Source organism: Acartia tonsa, chromosome 6 (genome assembly GCF_053477335.1).
Source record: "Acartia tonsa isolate MP-2025a chromosome 6, ASM5347733v1, whole genome shotgun sequence".
In the NCBI taxonomy this organism is placed as follows: Eukaryota; Metazoa; Arthropoda; class Copepoda; order Calanoida; family Acartiidae; genus Acartia; species Acartia tonsa.
The window spans coordinates 47,917,609-47,933,979 of NC_137265.1; the positions used below are offsets into that span (position 1 = coordinate 47,917,609).

The 16,371-nt window shown below is 37.3% G+C and overlaps 2 protein-coding genes and 2 long non-coding RNA genes across 4 annotated transcripts in view; 2 read left to right on the top strand and 2 right to left on the bottom strand.

Annotated features, from left to right (window-relative positions):
- dpa (disc proliferation abnormal) overlaps positions 1-16,371 on the top strand; it is a 142,827-nt gene that overhangs the window by 113,166 nt on the left and 13,290 nt on the right. The gene's annotated exons all lie outside the window — the stretch shown is intronic.
- Positions 1-16,371, top strand: part of LOC145322840 (uncharacterized) — a 36,187-nt gene that overhangs the window by 14,607 nt on the left and 5,209 nt on the right. The gene's annotated exons all lie outside the window — the stretch shown is intronic.
- Positions 5,360-7,062, bottom strand: LOC145322835 (uncharacterized). Its single transcript, XR_013880823.1, has 3 exons — positions 6,993-7,062; positions 6,212-6,271; positions 5,360-5,451 (listed from the first exon to the last, which is right to left on the bottom strand). It is a non-coding gene; the product is annotated as an uncharacterized LOC145322835 (long non-coding RNA).
- On the bottom strand, positions 7,850-10,506 carry LOC145322836 (uncharacterized). The gene is made up of 4 exons (XR_013880824.1): positions 10,160-10,506; positions 9,475-9,618; positions 8,823-8,918; positions 7,850-7,941 (listed from the first exon to the last, which is right to left on the bottom strand). It is a non-coding gene; the product is annotated as an uncharacterized LOC145322836 (long non-coding RNA).

Here is a 16,371-nt window from a genome sequence, read left to right on the forward strand (position 1 = left end):
TTCTAAACTAGAAGTTAGTTTATAACCATAAAAGCTTAAGTTTAAGAAATCATCTCTATTGGTCAAATGGTTTCTGAGAAAAAAAAGGTTAGGTTCATTTTTAGGGTTTTTTGGAGCCCCGGAGGGCTAGTGGTTGGCGGCTGGGGGGTGACTTCTAGGCTAAAAGCTAGATTATAACCATAAAAACTTAAGTTAAAGTAATCATCTCTTTTGGTCAAATGGTTTCTGAGAAAATTAAGGATGGTCCATTTTAGGGTTTTTTGGAGCCAGGGAGGGCTAGGGGTTGGCGGCATGGGAGTAACTTTTAAAATAGAAGTTAGTTTATAACCATAAAAGCTTAAGTTTAAGAAATCATCCCTATTGGTCAAATGGTTTCTGAGAAAATTAAGGTTAGGTTCATTTTTAGGGGGTTTTTGAGCCCTGGGGGGCTAGGGGGTGGGGGTAGGGGGTTGACTTTGAAACCATAAGATGTTCATACCCATAAAAGCTTAAGTCCAAAAAAATTACACGTTTCATCAAGTGGTTCCTGAGGAAACCCCCCCCCCCTCTGCATCAAAAAAGCTTCAGTTACGTCCCCCTTTAATATTCATTATACAAAAATATTTCTTGAAGTCTAAAAAATAACTACCTAAGTAATAATAAGTAAAAAATATCAATCATTTTAATTAACCAATCAAATTGATAAAAATTCAGTTTTTAAAAAAAATTGTAAATATTTCTTTTTCACAAAAATAAAATATAAAATTGCTTTAAGATTGTTAAGAAGGGGATTCTTTGACTGTCTTCAGCATAATATCTAATTCTAATAAAAAAATAATTACCATTGTATCAGTGTTACTATGGCGCGAAGCGCCAAAAATTGTTTTTAGTGATTTTTTGGCGCGTAGCGCCAAAAAATTTTTTTTAACACCCAAATGCAGACCTATAAGAGGATATTTTTCTATAAGGAGGAGAGGGGCCACCTAGTGGAACTGAGGAGCTGAAAAGTACTGCATGTATGTTCACCATCCAAGTTTATGTATCCCCATCCCTGTCCACATTCCTATACTTCTCTGGCTGAGTCAGACCTCCACTTGTAACCGCCACTATACTCCATCCTGCTGTGTTGAGAGCTAGTTGATTGTTGCAGGCCAAAGAGTGAATACGCTTCCTCCCGTCTGCATTCGGTTAGATACAAGCCTATAAGTCTAGGCTGGCGGTATCTATATTTCCCACGTGTTTAAGTACGTCGTTTCTTACCTAACTAAGAAACAGGACGTCCAAGCCTCTAATTGATATCATATTAAATATATCCTATAATAATAATCCCATTAATCTGCCTATTCTAACCAGTTTTAATTGCTTAATAAATGTTGTGTTATTTATAAATACCTTGTTATATTATTGATATTTAATTGTATCGAAGCTACTCTATACTCGTATTCCAGTCTGTCTGTACATCCCCTCATACGTCATTTTGGCGCAGTCTTGTCTACCACTCAATTTTTGAGGGGGGAAGGTATAGATAATTAGCGTACAGACAAAATTAAATTGTAAAGTAGCTTCGATTGCAAAGTGAAATTAATATTTTCCTGATAACTAAGTTTATTCACGGAAACAGTTTACAGTAACAATTTGTTACAGAATATTTTTAATAATTATTTCGTGGCAAACTGCCAAATAAAGATAAAAAGGAACCCGCCTTTTATTTTCACACTAGTATCTAATTTCACACATTACTATATTTTCTCCTTAAAACAGGAAGAAAGGGATATTCCCAAGTTCTTAAAAAAGTTTCGTGGTAGACAAATCAGTGTTAACGAACACTACACTCCAGCACCATGACCGATAATGCCAAGAAAGGGGATAATGATAAAACCAAAAATCCGCCGGCTCCGGCCGTCCCTGGTACCTCGCAGCAGCAGCAGGCTGACCCGCTTTCCCCTGAAAAAATCAAAGAACTCATATCGGAAGCGTTAAATGTTAAGTTAAACGAATACTCGTCACATTATAGAGATTTAATAAAACAAGAATCCGAGATTATGCAGCTCGAAATAGAAACAAAATGGGCAGGGTTTAAGGACACGGAATCACATCGCAGATTATTAGCCGACACCGACATCTTAGATCTAAAACGTAGAGTATCAAAACTCCCAGCGGACGGAAATCTTGGCCCATTGTTTGCGGAAAAAACGTTAAACGAAAGTCTTAACATGACTCATTTTAACACCATAGGTGATGATTCAATTAATGCCACTTTTTATGACCGGATATCTGTCCAGCAAAAGATAAACGTGGTCGAATGGGTCGCCAAGGATAGGATGACAGCCCCAGGTTGCATGGCCTATTCAATTGTAGGCTTTATAGGTCCGGCGGATAATGACAATTGGATGAATGTAAGAGAAACTTCTCTAACAGAATATGAAAAAACCTTATTAGAGAGGATTCCCTTTATCCCTGATAGGATTAAGTCGTTAGAGCCCCTCCGTAGACCTACACGGTCTGCACCCAATGTAGCAACAAGACCCTCTACAAGAAACACGCCAAACACAGGCACAGCCGCAACGGCAACAACTAGCGCCGCCGACGATGACTTTATTAAAGAATGCTTTATTAAGGGACAAAAATGGGATTCCGATTTTGCGAGGGATGCCCCTAGGTGGGACGGTAGGGCCGACTTTGATAATTTCTTTTCTAATATGTGGAGGGTTGCAAAGACATACAGAATCTGTGACCCAATCCTTTTTAAGGATATTTTATACCAGCGAATTTATGACTCTAGAGGGGAACGATTAGGAGACTTAATTACGCCTGAAAGAAATCAGGCCTTATCTGCTTTAAGTTATTACCTGATGATTAGGAGGCTGGTCACTCCTTTCTCGGATCCAGAAGTAGCCTCTCAGTACTTCTACAACCTAAAACAGGAGACTAATCAACCCCTTGACACCTATTTTGAAAACAAACTTAGGGTGTTCAAACTCATGAATCCTGGCCTCATACCTAAAAAGAAGTGGAAAGAATTCTATCTTAACGTTAGCAAAAATCTGCTGTATACCAACCTTGCCATGGACATGGCCAATTACGTTGAGAGTATGCAATTTTTGGACGATTACAACGCTTACTTAAATAAACTTATTAATCTCGGACAAAGATACGTTAACTGGGATGGGTCTGGCCATATTAGCAAGGAAAACCTTTCGGCTTGCTATTCTCAAGCCATGGAAATGTTCCTACCTAAAAATTCTGCGGAAACGAAAAAACAACCCATAATCAGCATTATCGAAGATAATATCCCCACTAACACGGCAATGTATAAGGAAAACTTAACCGAAGAACCTGACGAGGTTCCCTCTTGGGTAGATCATGAGGATGATCCTATTGCTTGGGATCAAATCGAGGGCGTTATAGGAGCCTTTAATGGGAGGAGTAAAAATATTAAATGCTGGCATTGTAATATCCCTGGCCATGTAGTGCAGAATTGCAACAAAAAGAAAGCTGGGGAGCCCCCAAATCCTGAGTCCCGCTTTGGTAAAACACGGAGTAAATTCACGCCTAGAAAAGCTCCAAGTAATAGTAATAAAATACCTGAGCAGTATGCGCGTAAAACTATCAACCAAATGGATCAGGAAGCCAGCGAGGAATCTGAAATAGATAAATATGTACAAGCGATTGTTAAAAATCACGTCCACTAGATGTAAAAGTGGATTTATGCGATATTAATTGTCCCTATCCCAGAAAATAAAAATTTGCTGAATGAATTTCATATTTTGATATGAAAGATAAACAAAATATCCCATGCCAAGCTAAGCTTGCAAATTCCTTAATATCAAATATCCCTTGCCAAGCAATGCTTTGGCGCGAAAAAATAAAACAAATTATTATTATTAAGTCTGACTAAGCAACACAAAATAAACTCCTCCCCCTCCTTTCCCTATCCAAATGTAGCTGATACAGGAAATTGGGGGAAATAGGGAAGTAACCTGAGGAGCATTTCACATGCACTTAATATTTCCATTTTTTTAAAATCTAATAGTCTTTATCAAGAAGCTAACAAGTGAATACCTATTTTCTATTTAGTAGTATTTATTTTTAATATCGCATGACTAAAAATATCGTATATTTTGAATGTATATATATTAGAATCTAAAACATTCTAGTTCAATTTTTAACCGCTAGGGGAACTTAAGCGAATTATCTGTATATAAACAATGATTCTTGAGTTGAACCCTCAGTATCAATTTTATCTGAGAGTTGCTCACTCTTAGCCTCTGATTTTTGTAGCTGAAATATCTCAGCAATTATGTATAATAACTTATTCATATGGATAAATATTATTGCATTTTGTACAGTGACAATAATAGAACTATATTTAATTTATTATGTATCCGAAAGATGTCGCCTAGAATGCTACCGCGGTCCGTATAAGTAAATAATAAGATTAAGAAGGGGGGGGGGTCTACTGGAAAAATCTGTATAAATACGAGCAGATTTCCAAATCTAATTCAGTTGTTCTTCAGTTCTTTGTTGTTATCATTTACTCTCTGATTTTTGAGCTGCAATCAAGCAGCATTTAAAAAATTAAAAACTTTAATCACTTAAGATGTGATTAATAAAATCTTAAAACATTTTGATTGAATTATTTTCCGCTAGGATTACTAGCAGAATGAAATAAAGTTAGTTCTATTATCTTCCGCTAGGATTACCAGCGGAATAAAAAGTCTATATAAAAGTGAATGCACATTATTAATCAAGGCCAGTTACTATCAAAGCAGTTACTACAAACCACATCCTATTTTTTTAAGCTGATTTCAGCATTAATTATACTCTAGTAAATATATAAACTTGTTCTACCCCATAGGTGGAAAAATTAAGTATAAATACTAACAATATCAGAATAATAAACCAGTCATCATTGACCCTCTTTATTATATTAGCCATATCTAATAATTTTTGAGCTATAATTTAGCGCTAACCTTATATTATTTGTATCGTGAATCAGATACTAACTAATGACACTATATTTTGTATAAATACAGATATAAGTCAAAAAATAAGTCAGTCTGTTTTTAATGTCTTGTTAGTTGCAAGCTGAACACTTATTTTTAAGCTACTTTGTAGCCCTTCAATCTTTCGAAAACTTTTTAGTTCAGTTTTATTCCGATAGGTTTCTATCATATATCCAAGTATATAAATAAGGACCCGTATTAAAGTTAAGTAGTTTCTTTAGAACTATCAACATTCTCATGCTTATTGAGAAATTTCTGGAGCTGAAAAGCGCTTGATAAAAAACTTAATGAAACCCAGAAAGCTATATAAAATTATTTTAACAATTAACCATATTGTTAAAACATTTCATTATTAAAAAATTTCGACAGACAACTATACCTGGAACACAGGAAGTCTCTGTGTGAGGATTACCATCGTCTAACCGCTGAGGTGGGGATCTTGGAAAATATGCATCTTAGGCTTCGACTAAAAATATAATTTATTTTATAATGCCTATCTGTGCAAAACTAAAAGTTCTTAATCCCGTGGGGGGGGAATTCCTGCAACACGCTTTAGTGGATACAGGAAACAACTTTAGGTCCCTTATTTCTAAAGAAATCTTAGATGATAATAAAATCACATTCACCCCCGCCAATCTTAGCGCTCTGTCTGTAGATTTAAAACCAGTAAATATCATAGGACACGTGAGTTTAAAATTCAGCTTTGATGGGTCAGATAAAATATTCGAAGAAACGTTTTACATCCCTGAAACGACGTCGAAAATTATAAATCTAGGATATGAATTTCTCAAAGTTAATCGAATTAATTTGTTACTAGATAAGTTCTCCTTTGAGCTCCCCACTGGCGAGCAAATCCCCATAGAAAATTCAACAATTAATATAGTTGAAGAAAGTAAAAACATACCCTTAATTCCTACAAATAATGTTCATACGGAACAAAACTCCCTTATCCCAGGAATAAATTGGAGTAACCAGGGGGGAACTGGGACATTAAAACAAAATAAAACATGCGTAAAATTAGCAAAGAAAACAACATTCTTGCCGGGGGGGAATACAACGGTGATAACAATACCTATTCATCAGAAAAATAGGAAGCTGTATATATCCCCAAATAATTCTAAAATGACAAGCCATAACGGCTTAATGCTTATGGAGGGTATTTATAATGTAAATGAGAAGGGAGAATGTTGGGTAAATTTTGTCAATTTAGCAGGAAAAAATATTACCTTATTGGATAACGTTAAAGTTGGATATTGCTTTGAATTCGAATCAGATTCCCCAAATTCCTGCAATAAAAGTATTAATCAAATAAATGAATTGTCAGGAACTACACTTCTTAAAAGAATTAAATTCATTAAAGAAAAATTAGACTTAGAAAATAGTGATCTTATCAAAAATAACCCAGGGATGAAGGAAAAGGTAGTAAAACTATGCCTTGATCATTTCGATATATTTTCGGTTGACGATGCCGATATCGGTAACTGTGATCTCTTACAGTATAAAATAGACTTGATCCCCGGGGCTAAACCTATTAAGGCTAGAAACATTCAATTAAACCCATTATACGAAGCCAAATTAAAAGAACAAATTGAAAATTGGCTAAGGGGGGGCGTCATTGAGGAGGGCTACAGCGAGTGGTCCTCCCCAATCTTTGCGGTAAAGAAAAAACCAACGGCTGGGGGGGAAGGCAAGCTTAGGTTCGTTATCGATTTTTGTGCGCTTAATAGTGTAACACGAAAAATTAATTGGCCCCTTCCCCTGATTTCTAGTAATTTAGAAAAATTAGGCACTGGCAATGTATTTACCACCCTCGACTTGACTAGCGCATTCCATGCGCTAGCCATTTCGGAGGAAAGTAAACACTTGACAGCGTTCACAGCCCTTAACAGGCAGTATCTTTTCAAGAAACTGCCGTTCGGACTGTGTAACGCGCCAAGTGTTTTCTGCCATTTGATGGACAGAGTCCTAACCCTTATCCCTGGCTTATACGAATTTATAATTTCTTACCTTGATGATCTTATTATATTCTCAAAGAATGTTGAGGAACATCTGAAGCATCTCAGAAAACTCTTCGGAGTCCTGAAAATAGCAAAACTTAAGTTAAATCTAGCCAAATGTAAATTCTTCACATCCGAATGTACATATTTAGGTCATATAGTCAGTTCCCAAGGACTTAAAATGAACCCCGCATATTTAGAACAAATTAAAAATTGGAGCAGGCCCAGGACAGGCAAGGAACTCCAGCGTTTCCTGGGCTTCTCCAATTATTATAGGGCCTATTTCCCATCCTATGCGAAAAATTCTTGTACCCTAGACGAACACAGAAACGATAAAGTTATCGAATGGACCAATTCCCTATCAAAAGATTGGGAAAATTTCATAAATATGTTCTCAAATTCTATAAGTAAAGGCTATCCCCAGTGGGATAATCCTAACCCCTTTATAGTAGACGTAGATTTTTCTACGAGTTATTTCGCTGGAATTCTCAGCCAAAACCAGGGGGGGGAAGAAAGAATTATTGGAATATGTTCCAAAAAATGTAACGGGGCAGAGAAAAATTATCCAAGTTATAAAGGCGAATTAGCATGTCTAGTATTTGTTCTTAAAACCTTTCTTCATTTTTTAAGATTTAGAAACTTTATTGTGCGCACAGATTCGATTTCCTTAGTTCATTACAAAAAATGGCAAAAAGGAACAATAAATGGTGTAACTCTGAGATGGATTTTCTTTATCCAAAGTTTTGACTTTACAGTAATTCATCGGAAGGGTAGGGACCATTGCAATGCCGACAATCTATCTAGAGGGCAATTTTTATGCAAAGAACATAAGGAAACCGATTGTGAAAAATGTACTAGCTCATTTATCTTGGATCCTTATGAACAGGATTGCCCATACCAAGACCAGATTTTTGAGTTACATGCGGCTTCGGAAGTCGGTGTGCACAATGTTTGGCAATCTGAAACACAAAAAGATCAAGTATTATCTGAAATTCGTAGGTGGATATTCGAAAAAAAGAAGTTGTCGAGTTTTGAAAAAGCTGAACTAACCGGCCGGAAAGAGGTTCTTTTTAAATTAATAGAACATTTATACGTTATGGAAGGACTTCTAATATTTAGACAACCTCTTAGCAATGAAACATTCATTGAAAGACCCGTCGTACCCATTGGATTATATAATAAAGTTTTTGAATTGGCACATAATAATAGTATAGGTCACAAGGGGGTTAACGAAACAACACGCAAGATATATGCAAGATTCTTCCTTATAGGAATTAATAAGTTTGTCGAATCACGCATCAAAAATTGTATTACCTGCCTAAGAAAAATAGGGCAGGTACCTAAACACAAACAACCTATCACCCATTCAGCCATTAGTCACGAGATTTTTGGCCAGGTATCAGTAGACCTTATCGGTCCTTTAACCCCTAACTATTTCCAAGGACAACATGTCCGTTACATATTTATCCTAGTTGACCTATTCTCTAGGTACATTATCGCTCACCCCATCAAGGACGCCACCGTGGAAAGTACGGTAAAGGTCATCCTTGAACAGGTGGTACCCACCTACGGCTTATTTCGGTCATTGAGGAGTGACAGGGGAACAAATTTTACTGGGGAAGTTTTCAAAAAAGTTATGGATGAACTAGGTATCGAAACTAAACTTATTCCCCCAAGAAATCCTAATAGTAACCCATGTGAAAGGCATAATCAAAGCATTTATGCAGGTCTAAGATCCGATGACCGATTCGAAAGTAAAGACTGGGCAAGAAAATTAGCTTTGACCACTTTTGTAATTAACTCTAGTACGTCTAGAAGAACGGGGTATACGCCATATTACCTTATGTTCGGCAGACAACCAACTCTCAATCTCGATTTCTTTTCTCCAATCTTGCAGAAAAGGCAGGACATTGACTGCAGGTCTTACTTAAACTACCTAAAAAATTTGGAAGAAATTATTGCACAGGTTTCCAAAAAATCTAAGATCTATTTAGAGTTTCAAAATAAATCTAGGAAGGCTTCATCTCCCCTTTTCGTTAACGACGTGGTCTTTGCATTTTTTAACCTAGTCAAGATAGGGGTCAGTAAAAAATTGCAATCTTTCTATGGGGGTCCTTTTATTGTAACAAAAAAATTCTCAGAGGCCCTTTTTGAACTCAGTCCCTTTGGATCAAATCCAATAAAAACTAACCAAGTTGTTAGTAGAGATAAAATACGAAAAATAGATTCTAAAATAGAATTATTGGGGGAAACACTTTCCTTTAACGTCTTTCCAATTGAGGAAATCGTCCCGTCTGAGGAAATAACCTTGACCATAGATAATACCGGGCAAACCGAAATAAACGATAATAAAGGTATGGAAAATGACGATTTTACCTACCTAGATAACGATGGTGACGATTTTATAGAAGAAAACCCTGAAACTAGTCAGGACTTACCCCAGGGGGAGGTGGATTGTGATGGGGGAGGGGATATAATGGAAAAAAACTCACCATTTGAGTCACAGCCCAAAGACCAAGAACCCCCTGGCGCAGATCGGTCATCCGGTCCTCACATCCACGTCGAAAATAGTTTCTTGGAAGAAACCGTCCCGTCCGAGGCTTCTTTCTTCGCACAAAGACCCAAACAATCCAGCCCTGAAAAGGTTATTAATGTTAACAAACAAAGCATAGTACCCAAGTATATATTAGAAGAAGAAAGAAAAACTAGGTCACAAGGGGGGGATAACCGCATACATGTCCAAATCGGACTGCATAACCCAATTAAAAGGAAGAAATAAAATGTATATAAAATGTATAATTATATAAAACCAAGGTGGCAAATGTATATAGCTTAATCTACGTATGTATAATAACGAAAATAAACAAAAAAAAAAATATATGTTAAAACTAACTAATTAACATATTTCAGAGAAAAACGAGAAGCATAAAAATAAAATGCAGCATCATTTGGCAAAGGCACCAGGAGCTCGAGGTAAATTTATTTTGGGATTCTTGGGGCTTTTTATTATTTTGGCAAAATCAAATGCGTCCGAAATAATACAAATAGATGCGACTCAATGTGTAGCAAACGAAAATCCGCGTTTGAAAATCTCTGAATGCGCTGCGTTTCTTAATATTACCAATATTGAACAAAAACAATTTCACCTGCTGCAAAAGGTTGAAAGAAAAATTATACCTGGAATTCGTTGCCACCTCCGAACCAGTACTCATTACTGGTATTGTGGCAGATATAGCCACATACACCTCGCTGCTCCAGCACTCGTGGAGATACCGAACCTCGTAACTTATGAAGACTGTTACACCATGTCCAAAACTAAAATATTTAACTTTGAAGGGAAATCAGTCTCAGTGTATGAACACCAGATGTCATACACGCGTTTCCTGGTAAACGGGACACTTACTTACCCCAACGACCTCCTTAACGGCATCGACCCCGCCTGCGAGGGAAACGGCGTAAACATTAACGGCATTTTTATCCCTGGGACATTTGAGGAAAAACAAATAGGGGTCCAGGCTGAGCCTGTTGAATTATTACAAACAAAAGCGGGCTGTTACCTGGGCAGTCACTGGGTGGGAAACAATTGTTTAGATCACAATCTGAGAATAGGCTACGATAGAATTATCTCAGATGATAAAACTGATAGCGCACAAAAATTCACTTCTCCTTGGCGAACGGTAGACATCTTTAATATTTCATTGTTTACATTTGAAGGAGAACAGGGTGCCCAAAAATATCTAGTGATCGATCCCCAAATTACTCTAGCGCTAGAACTTAAAGATAAAAAACATTTTGAAAGTCTAATTCCCGAATTATTTTATTACAAAACTAATATTGATAACTTAATGGTATGGTTCACAAATTCTATAAAACCATATTTCCCACTCTTAAACTAGAGATTTTCTATTCCTACCAACAATATAATAAATTAATTGTCCCCGAAACTCGCTGTTTACAGAACCATTTTCTGTCTAAAAGCAGTATTCAGACTCATCGTAAAAAACTAGTTAGGGCGCTCGGTGAGCTGGATTTAGTAATACAGTGCGATAGTCTTAAAATCAATGTTTCTTTGGGAGAAAATTTACCCTGTTTTGTGGATCATTTCTCGGTTTCAATCAATAATAAGACTATGGGAATATCACCATTTTCACGCAGATTGGTTAACACCACCCATTTAACCCCGACTAAATGTTCCGAAAATCCAATTTTCTTACATTTGTACCAAGGAAAATTCCTTGGGAATCAAGGGCAGGGTATGCAAATACTAAATGTAAACCAATATCTTATGGATAAACCGATTAGCCTATTTCTATATCATTCTTGGCAAAGCCTAGAAAAAACTAATTTCTCAGAAAGTGCCGAGGAATTATACCTCAGCCAACTTGCCGCAGACTCCAATAATTTTGAAGTAAAAATAACTGACTCCTGGTTTATTCAAACGTATCATAAGGTGGTTGATTTTCTATCCAGTACTTGGTATCATATAGTGCTTGTAGTAGCAGCCATCCTTACAGGAATAGGGTCGTTATTATGCGTCGCTTTTATCATTTACATATTAGCCTGCACCAAAATTCACGCGTACAAAGAAGGAGGTACGAGTGAAACACACGAATTGCGGGATTTTACAAATAATGGGGAAAACTAATCCCCAAAAACGGACGACCTGTATCAAACATATATACCTATAAGATTGTCGTCCCTAAAGGTCGTCTTTGTAAAAAACATTTCCTTATTCGGTATAAGGAATTAATGACCCTTAATTTTAAGTTTATTATTTTTGTTTTAGGATATCCCAGGCGGAATTTTTCAAGGGGTTTTCACCACTCCCATGGGGCCGGTCACTCTTCATACCGTCGAGAATATGAAGAGGCACCCTTTTACAATGAAGAGGACTATTATTATGACAGCAATCATGGCTATCCCCAGGGCGGCCCTGAGGAAGCCTACTATGAACCTGATGAGAACAGGTATCAGCCGCGTGTAAAACCGCCGCGCAACCCTGAAAACCTCAGTGAACTTCAATGTGTCTCAAGATCGATCCACGTTTACCGCACCGCGAGAAAAGATGTTCCAAAGGAACTCCTTGACTTGCAAGAAAAATTGCGGCAGGCTAAAAACTTAGAGGCCAACGAATATTCTGATAAAGCCAGGCCTAGGGCCAGGCCTCTAATGGAACAAAATAGGGGAGGGGAACCGCAAAAAAATCGGGTGGAATCGCCACCAAAACGTAGTGCCTCACCTGAATTGGAGGTAGTCGCCGTAAAATCTGCCCCAAAAGCGGTAGAAAAACGTCCGCCAACACCAACAGGCAGCGGCGGCCCAGTAGCCAAGAAGGCTAAGGTGGAAATTCAACCGCCTCCATTACCCCCTAAAAAGAAAGAGACATTAGCAGAAAGCAAAATTGAGCCTAAGGCTTTTTGGGTGACTGCTGAGGAATGGAAAAAAGTCCTATCCTCCACTGTAAAAGAAGCAATGGAGGAAGCTCTTCTCCCCTTCCAGAGAAGTCTGGAATCTAAAATTGCTAGCAATGCTTCATTTGTTGAGAAAGCATATATACAACATGGCAAGCGCCTTATTGAAATTTCCGCAGAATTACTGCGGAACCGCAAAACTTTGCGCGAAAAAATTCGCACTGTCTCTGAGGACTCGACCGTTGAGTTAAAATCACGAATGACCACGGTCATTGAGGCCACTAGTCGACTGTTGGACCAAAACTCTGACAGGGTAATTAAATATATTAATACTCGTTGTAATATTATGAATGTACCTGGGCAGAATGTGGCGACCATAGAGGCATCTCTTCCCGCTGGGGACGTACCCCGGCCAGATGATGATGGAGTTGAGCTGATTTCTCATTATGGCGGTTCTGAGTGCTCTGATGAGTACAGGCCCACCGATAGAGAAGGCAATCCAGAGGTCCTGGATCCTGCAGAGGAAAACAGTGACACAGAGCGCGATGCTCAAATCAGTGAGCTCTTTCCATCTGGAATTGATCTACCTGTTAATCCGCAGGCTGGCGCTGCCTCTGAAGATCCAGTAGCCACGGTTCCCTGTGAGGGCGTGTTGGCCCTCCAGAATGCTGTTGCTCCAGAGCCTCCAGCAGCTCCAGAAGATCCTACTTCCTCAGAACCCAATCCTGTTGATATCGTAGAGAGGGATATGGCCGCAATCGAAGAACCTGCGAGTACAACATCAACCCGCAGAAGCAGGCGTGCAGGTCAACTGTGAGGGAATATTTCATATTCCCTCAGAGGGGGCAAGTGTGGTATTCACCATCCAAGTTTATGTATCCCCATCCCTGTCCACATTCCTATACTTCTCTGGCTGAGTCAGACCTCCACTTGTAACCGCCACTATACTCCATCCTGCTGTGTTGAGAGCTGGTTGATTGTTGCAGGCCAAAGAGTGAATACGCTTCCTCCCGTCTGCATTCGGTTAGATACAAGCCTATAAGTCTAGGCTGGCGGTATCTATATTTCCCACGTGTTTAAGTACGTCGTTTCTTACCTAACTAAGAAACAGGACGTCCAAGCCTCTAATTGATATCGTATTAAATATATCCTATAATAATAATCCCATTAATCTGCCTATTCTAACCAGTTTAAATTGCTTAATAAATGTTGTGTTATTTATAAATACCTTGTTATATTATTGATATTTAATTGTATCGAAGCTACTCTATACTCGTATTCCAGTCTGTCTGTACATCCCCTCATACGTCATTTTGGTTCATTACTTATTAAAACAAGGATGACAACATTCATAAGCGAAGCGCTGAAATTGAAGGACAAACATACATTAACTCTAGTAGAGTGTCAGAACTGAATATTAATGCATATGTCTACAAAATTGTGAGTAAATTTGTTGCAAAACTGATTAAATACATGTTACTGTTTAAGGACATAATGACGTTTTTAGGACTTTATTATAGAGATGCTTCGCTTATAACACTTTACCTTGTTGTAATAGGAATCAGTATTAAAAAAACTGATGACTAGGATAATTTTAACATACAAAAATTTGTTGTAAAAAAAGTAAAAAATAAGCCTGTTTTAAATGAACGAATGAACTTTCTGGTAACGATTATAGAGTTGCTGCGCTTTCTAAGTGGTACCTAACAGCTATAGGAATTAGCATTTAAAGTTTGAATTGATAGGACAATTCTAACCTTTTTAAATTAACGGAAACAGCTAACTGTAACGGAAAGACGTACAGACTTACGGACCGACCATAATTATAGAAAAGCTTCGCTTTAAAAAAATAAATAAACATAAAACATAAAATACTAGGTAAATTCTATTTGACGAACACCTTAATAACAAATAAGCATAAAAAATATATATATTGGTGCCTTACCACAAAGTTGCCTATTAAGCACTGATCCCCCTCCTTATTAAGATTATATCTTTTGGTTTCCTTAATGCTATACCAAAAGGACCCCCGCCCCTTTGATCGTTTACAATTTGTTTTAAGTTAATGGTGGGTAAAGGGGGGATTCTGTGCTCTACAAGGCACTTTGGGGAAAATTACCCATTTTTAAATTCTGTAATAAGTTTGTAAATTGTTAATATTCGAGAAGATTAGTTGTTTTTATGTTCAAGTATTGCAGGACATGATAAATCATTTTATGATTTCAGGGAAGCTCCTTATTTACATTTCCTATTTCGACACTTCCCTCCAACTTGTTTCGCAATTAGAGGCAAGATGATGTCAAGAAATACCAAATTAAACCACAACAAATATTATTAAATGTATGATTTGGAACAGCATAGTTATGTAGTTCAGAGCTGGATCTTTAAATGTGTAGCCGTTGGCGTGGCTGTAGCCGTGGCCGTAGTCATGGCTGTAGTTGTAGTTGTAGTCGTTGTCGTAGGCGTAGCTGTGGTTGTAGCTGTAGCCGTAGTCGTCGCCACAGTGCTGCTAATAAAACATGGATTTTTAAATGATTTTACAGAAGTGCAATGCCGGCTATCCTAGAATTATGGATATCTAAAATCTTTTATGGCCCACCTAAAAATAAATTATTTTCATCAGAGAAATGAAATTATATTTTATACAAAATTACTATTTTAATAACACATTTTAAATGTTTGTAATATTTACATATTATTAAGGGCATGAGCCAATGTAGTTGGTACTACGGCTGGTATGGCCTATATCGTGCCGGGGCACGGCACAGCACGACATTGCACGCCCGGCCAATTGCCCAGCACGGCTGGACAGACAGCCACTACACACAAGACAAAGGGAGAGTCCAATAAATTCAATATAAATAAAAAAATACATTCAATTACTAAAAGGGGGGGGGCGAAAGTGACACTTTTTGAAACCAAAACTAAAAGTCAAAGGAACTCAACTAAAAAAAGTGTTACAGGTCTGACATTTTGCATGGCAGTTGCTTTATAGGGGTACAATATGGAACTGTGAAAAAACGGCGGCGCAACCGCCGAAAACCGCCGAGAAAAGGCAACAAAAATTACGGCGGTTTTCGGCGGTTGCGCCGCCGTTTCTTCACAGTTCCATATTGTACCCCTATAAAGCAACTGCCATGCAAAATCTCAGACCTGTAACCCTTTTTTTAGTTCAGTTCCTTTGTTGACTCTTAGTTTTGGTTTCAAAAAGTGTCACTTTCGCCCCCCCCCTTTAAAAAATGTAATCATATTCCAACCTTATCAATAATATTGCAGTAATAAATCCCCAAAAGAATTTAATTTAATTTAAGTATATTTATAGTTTTATCATATTAATTTCCTAAAAACTGTCTCTTTATGTAACACAGGCAACATACTTTATTAGTATTACCCAATACCCATACGTGACGGTTCAATATTAACAAATCATTCCATGCCCGTACGTTATTTTATACATCATATAAATAAACTACATCCTAACTTTTATAATTTACTTTTATTTTATTATTTATAAAAACCACAATTAAAATATTTTTATGATAGTTTTTAAATAAAATATTCCATGCCCGTACAATTATTCATACATTCATTTAACAGTTATAATTTACGTTTTCAATAGTTTTACGTTAAAATTATCAAAAGCAGCTGTCTTCGTGGCTTTAGCAATGCTTTAGCCACACCAACGGACTGTGGTCACTTTTAGCGTGGTTAACCACGCTACGATTACAACTACGCGTTGTCAATATGATTTAAAGATCGCATTTTTTTTTGTGGCCACGATTGCGCGTGGTTAATATGATTTAAAGATCGCTATTAGGTTGGTGGCTGTAACTCTGACCACGACTACGGCCACGGCTACGCTTTTAAAGATCCAGCTCAGAATTTCATTGTTAGATGTCATAAAAACTTTTTTTATTTTTAATTTTTAGATGAGATAAATATTTAAACAATTTTAAATATTTTTCAAAGTATCACAGC